Genomic DNA, 6,730 nt, shown 5'->3' with positions numbered 1-6,730 from the left:
TAGAAGCCGCCGCTCTCTGCACGTTCCCAGCACATTATTTATCCTGATAAACATGCTAATGGCTGGACCGCCTGCATCCTCACGTGGGTTGTTTGCCCAATAGATGGCTGACACAACAAATTAATCCTCATACAGTAGAGACACAGCTCCTGTTAATGACTAGAAACCCTCCATAATGCACCGTGAGCAACAGGAAATCATTTCATAAAGCACAACCTTGAAGGACTGAAAGGGCAGGTTGGATTGTCTGTTCTCGGTGGTTGGAGTGTTGCTGTTTTCAGGAGAGGCGTTTGGTACTTGCTGGATGTACAGAAATGATTTTATATTGAGGCCAGAAGAAAAGGCACCTAAAGGCACTTCAGCTTGATGGAATAGTAAGGAGAAAGTGTGATCACCCCAGTAAAGCATTTCTTCTGTCTTGTACAGATGTATTTCTGACACTTTCAAGAATCCCATGTTTGACCTACTTAGAAATCACTTTGTGGTATTGCATAAACCACCAAGCAGTGACATATCTTGGGTCAGTCCTAAATCCCAAGTGTCCCTACACCTGGACTGAAGAGGCAGCCTCCCTGTAAAAACACAGACGTCAAGAACCTCTTTGCTCCTTGTCTTGAATCAGGATTATCATGATTTACCTGCATAAAAGGGACTAACAAGGAGCATTCGGTGTCACTGCGGTGGTTTCCATGGTGGTGCTTTCTGCTGCTCTATCAGCCCCTGCCGAGGTGACGTGGAGCAGTCAGATGGCAGTAAATAGAAAAACCACAACGGCAAAACAACAACAAAGAAACTGCCTATTAACTGCAAATACTGGAAAAGCAGAAAGGTTAATGATCCCAGCAGGGTGGAAATTCCCCTGTGCCAGGGATTTCGGGCAGCGTGAAAGGCAGATTCATACTGAACTTGGGAGGAAACAGAGAAGGGTGCTTCTGAGAGAGGGACAACGGGACGGGTGCATCCAGGACATGGTCTGCTTGCTCAGTTGCTGACCAAAACAAGTGTTTCCATAATTTTCCAGGTCCAGAACATCATTCAGAGCCCTGTCCCTAAAGCACTGAAGTCGGGAGCATCTGTAAGCTTCCAATCAGCCGTTTCCTTGCCCCTTTGCTTTGCCAGTGCAGAGCTGACAGCGCGATAGTCCTTGGCATGTAATGCTCCGTAAATGCAGCTCCAGAAATGCCCATCTCCCCCACCAGTGACCCAAGTCCTCCCAGCACCTCATTACAGCTCTCCCAGTTGCCTGCCCCGCATCAAAGGGCTTTCCCGGGGCTTTGACAACTATTTCCCTGCTTGCAAGTGAAAGCTATTGCAAGCTCTTTTTTTGTATTAAATGATTTAAGGGAGCTGAAATAGGATTTACCCATAGATGGAAGAAGCTCCAGTTTTGCATCCTGCCATTCACAGTAGAAGACGATCCTTATCCTGAGTGAGATGAAGTATAATACCTGCCTGAGCTACCCGGATCCTCCTTGGCCTCCCACACAGACACGGCAATCCCTCCTTTGATTGCAAAACAACCTTACAAAGCAGCTTGAGACGGGGAAACTGAACACCCAGACCCAAACTGGACGACAGGATGCTTGCAAAACAGCACCAAGCACGAATGTGCGCCGGGGTGGATTTTCATCATCGCTATTCATCTTCGAGCATAAATTCTCAAGGAAATAAGTGAGCCCTTATTTCCCAGCAGTGAAAATGCCTTTAGGCATCATCACATCCAGAGTGATTTCTCTCACTGGAAGATTTTGCGTCTAATGTGCCCCTTGTAATAGTCACTCTGGTGCGCTGGATGTGGAGCAGAGAGAAATCGTGCAGGAGCGTGAGTGCCCGATGGAGGCTGCGTGCGTGCACAAGCAGATCCGGACGCGTTTGTACCCCCAATAACAGAAACGCTGCCCTTCACACGCGGTATTGATGGCCATTCCACGCAGCACATGGCTATGAAACCCCAGGAGGGCTGCACGCCGCATCTGTCTAACTCCGAGTCAGCGCCGCTTCAGGCAGCTGTTCCGGGGAGATAATTAAAGATGGTCTCCAAATCCATAAATCAAAGAGAGAAAGACCTTGGAAAGGGGGACAAAAGGAAGAAAAAAAGGCCTTAAAAATATGCCCTGTGCTGTATAATACTCAGATAGCTTCTTTCCAGGAGTAATTGTGCTTCAGAAACAGCGTGCGGAGACTCTGCAAGCGACTTGGGGCCCCAGGTGGGGAAGGAGTTTAGTCTCTGGGTGCCTGTGTAGCTCTGCTCTGCTGTTAAACCCCAGACCTTTCCTGCATGGCCTGCCAGCGAAAGGCAGACGGTGGTGCTTCCCCAAGGAAAAGCTGTCAAGCCGGGGGGACGTGACTGGCTCTGAAAAAATACCAAGGGGGAGCAACAGGGAGAATTTTTTCCACAGCCCGGACACACAAGGAGAAAGCTTAACCAATAACGAGCTCCATTAATGCCTCCCTGATGAGCATTAACATTTTATCAGCATCAGTAAAGTCACAGAATAGTCGAGAGGGAGGCAGCTCACTTCATAGCAAAGGAGAAACTGAGGCACAAGAGGGTGAGGGTTGACAGATATAAGACTATTTCCCAACAAACATCACAAGTGGACACTTATCACTCTTTTTGGTGGTTTCAGCTGAGCAACATTTGCCCCGTGGCACATAGAGGGTAGCGGAGGATCAATTCCAAGAAAGAGGATGAACTTGGAGAAGACACCAAGTTCCGAGCAGCTGTGGGTTAGCCAAGGCCATTTTCAAAACGAGCTCCTATGCCGTGCACCAGGCAGGACGGCGCGTGGGGCTTTTTTGGGGACAGGTTCTGTGGAGTCTATCCGGAACTAAAGCAGAATTCTTAATGAAACAGAAGCGCTGCGCTCTAAATTTAGCTGCGCTATTAATGCTTTTAAGCAAGTACATCTTCAGCCGTGGAGCGGCTGGAGTTTCGCTCACAGCGTTTGCTCCCATCGGGCCAAATCTGAAACCAGTGGCAAAAACCCCCTGGATTTGCAGAGGCCCAGGGCTGGACTCGCTCTTGCTGTCCCTCCCCACCCTCGTTGCCCATTCAGTAGCTTGTATAAGTGAGCCTAAAGTTGGTGATACTTGTAATTCCATGTTATGCTTTAGCCTTTGTGGCAGCAAAGGAGGAAGGTCAGAGCTTGCCGAGTAGCTGGTGGAGTGAGACAGCAAAACAAACGGTAGCTGAAATCCAAAGGAAATATCTATCTTTTCAATATCAGATCTGTTAGTCTAATACTCTTTGTGTTGCGAAACCAGCTTCTCTATTGCACTCCAGCTACATTTACATCAGATGTGCCATATATCATATAATAATACAGACAGGAACCGTGACTTGTCTGGTAAATCGCTTTCTGCTTGCAATATGCTGATCTCTATGGGATGGGAATGTATGAAATCTGGGGGTTGAAGGCAGTATTGCAATCTGTGCTATGACAGCAGACGTGAGGGATGTTCATATCAAACCCATGCTGCAATTTATTGTTTAGTAAAAAAAAAACAACAAGAACAAAAAAAGCCAAACCAAACCCTTGATTTATAAATATTTCACCTGGGAAGAACCATCACTCTTTAAAACCAAGCACACAGACAAGCTTTCCAGCGCTAACGGGTGATTAAAGAGGGTTGTCTGGATGGATATGCTGGGACTCAGAGAGCTGCAGCTCCTCCGTAATAAAGCCCACCAGACTCAAACAGGAACAGAGCTTTGCTTTTTTCTGTGCGATCATTAATAGCCAGCATTCCTTCATTTATTCTGTATTCCAATAAGCATGTTAAATGATAAACAGGGATTAAAAACTGGTATGGGTTGTTCCGTACAGAATCAGGAGAGGTGCATTTGTTCCAGTGTTAAAGAACAAATTAGAAACTCACCTGTCCTGCCAAACTCTCTGTCCTTGCTCATAAGGTCAAGAAGCCCAGACTGATGCATTAATAAAACAAAACACCAACTCCTGTCAGTCACTGCTGGGCTTATCATTTGGAGACACCTCCTGCTGCCAACAGCCTGCTGCTATTTTTACCGAGCCGATGCTTTCACACCCCTGGGTGTGCCCACTCCACGCGTTGTTCACACCTCGTTTGCTCTTAGCACCTCTCAAGGACCTTGCAGATAGGTGTGGAAGGACTCCTCCCCTGGACAGCCTGTGCTTCATGGGGACAGCGAAATCAACGGAGCCAGAGCTGCTGTCAGCACTGTGCCCATCCGAGTGTGTCTTCACTCCCACACAACTGCTGGCCAGGTTCTCCCTTCTCTTTTTTATAAACAGTTTGGAGTTAAAGCCAAAGAAGAAGAACAGGCTCAGCAAGGGCCTGTATCCCTTGGGCTTATTTCATCCAATTCCTGCCATTTTCTATGTGCAACAATAGTGGGAGCACAACCTTCCAGCAAGGGGTCAATGTGTCCACTGATACGTGACACGGGGAACTAAGTTTAAGGCTCATAGTCACAAACTAGTAATTTAATTCCTGAACAAACCTTCCTGCTTTGCCAGATGTGCTAACGATTCACTCTGCGATCACCAGGAGCATGAAGGGCCAGGTTTTCTCAGTTCATTCTCAAGTCTTTAGGATGGCCATGCAGGACATAACATCATTCCTGTCCTTCGCCAGTTGCTACAACTTCACTAAGATGTGGGCAAAATGTGACAACCCACCCAAGCATAGTCTTGGAAATGTTCCCAAAGCACCCACGTTAGTGATAATTAGGTAAGAAATATAAATCCACTTGATATCAGCTTAGAGTTTTTCCAGTAACTTCCTGCTACATCTTTGGAACGTGCGCTATTTAAAGAAAGAGGACCACAAATTCCACTGAGATGGAAATAAACGTATATGCCAAATCTAATTTGACTTTAAAGAACGCTCCTAGTATTTAAAACCTATCAGTTTTGCCCTTCCACCTCGGTTATTAATAGCATAGGTGCAAAAGCAATCAGACACTTTTCCTGGGATGAACCAAGCTAATGGAGGGTGGGCCAACCTGTGGCCGCTGTGTTGGGCTCTTGAAGGGTATCTGGATGCATATCAGAACATGGTGTGCAAGCGCTTTGCTGAATCCAGCCTGGCTGCGATTTACCACTAAGAATAAACACTTCCTAAAAATAAACCTGTACTTTCCTGGCTTTCTTCCTGTCTTTGTTTTCTTTCTTTCCCTCCTGTCTAGGTACCTTCTTTTCTGCTCTTTGTGCAAAAAGACCTCTCCTTTTCAGCATGATCAGGGCCTCCCAGCACACGAGATGAGCCACAGTAGAGTTCAAGTCATTTACTAAAACCATTGATACAAGAATAAAACATTTCTGAGCCAGGCCTCTATTCTACAGTCATTTTACAAAGGCTGTCATTTCATCCTCCTAACAATCAGTAGACTATGTAAGAAGTGAATTAACAAATCAATTTGGATCAAGAAAAGGCTGCTTCTTTATGTCAGAATTACAACGGGATGGATTTAGAACCTATATTCAGTTGAAAAACCAAATAGAACCCCCTCGGACTCAAAGACTACAGGACAGTTTCAGGTAGAATGAGATTTACTAGAAACTGGAGGAATATTCAGTACCAAGATCGTTAATTCAGGTTATCAACAAAACTTTGCGCTTTGGATACACTTGCCTGGCCCAAGGAGCCCACTGCGAGTATTGGGCCATATCCTCAAACACCGTCTAAACCTCTCAGTGATGAAAAAAGCAGCTGTAGCGAGCTCAATTTCCATGCGTATCTATTCTCATAAAGATGCATTTTAGAAGGACCAAATGTCCTCCGGTAACGAGCGGGTTAATAAGCAGCTACCCAGTTTTCGTAGCCACAGCCTGTTTTCCAGCGTGGGGTCACAGGTTGGCAGCCCCGTTTTAATGAGCTGTGTCCTGCGAATTTCACCGTCACTTCAAGTCTAATAAGGGAACCCACAGGGGTGGTGTTTTCAATTTGCTCCTCTCGCCCGCAGTTCGTACCATACATCACGTGGAGCAGCTCACAGCTGGGGAAAAAAAATTAAGTTTGTATTCCCCGTATGGGGATTTTATAATTCAATATTTATTAAGATTGGGGTCCTCTCATTTGAAAAGCCAACGAGTTTGCTTTACTACGTGTGGGATATATTACATTAATATAGTGAACAACTGCTTCCAAGAACTAATTTAGTGACGGTGTTGAAAAGCCCCGCACACTATAGGAAATATTATGAACAGCTAAGGATCCTTAATACTTTGTCTAACCAAGCCTTGTGCATACAAATTAAACAGAATTTGAAGCCCTGTTCCCACCATCAGAACTAAGGGCTACTTTACATCTGAAATGACACCTAAATGTCTAATTTTAATTTCAAATTCACTCTATAAAAGCACAGCCTGATTGTTTTCATCCGTTCTAAGGAAGGCTTATGAAAAATGAACAAATCTAAGCTTTACTTAAATGTATGTGAATGAACACAGCTATCAGCTGAAGATCGTTGTGAAGTATTCCCTGATATTCATTAATTCTTCTAGACATCTGATATTCCCTTGTACACACAGCAGCAAAACACTATTGCTCAGTAAATAATACCACTGTCCCATGAGAAATTCAGAGATCTGTCTTCAACTTTCTGCTTAAAAGGAACATGAAATATTCCATTATTTTTGAATATCGGATATATCCATCTTCATATTCATACAGAAAACTTTCTATTTGAGATGCTTTCTCTTGGCGTTTGGAGATTAAGTTGCTCTATTGAACAGAATTAAAG

This window comes from Streptopelia decaocto (assembly GCF_964273445.1).
Source record: "Streptopelia decaocto genome assembly, chromosome: 21".
NCBI lineage: Eukaryota > Metazoa > Chordata > Aves > Columbiformes > Columbidae > Streptopelia > Streptopelia decaocto.
Note: the sequence above shows the minus strand (reverse complement) of the source record.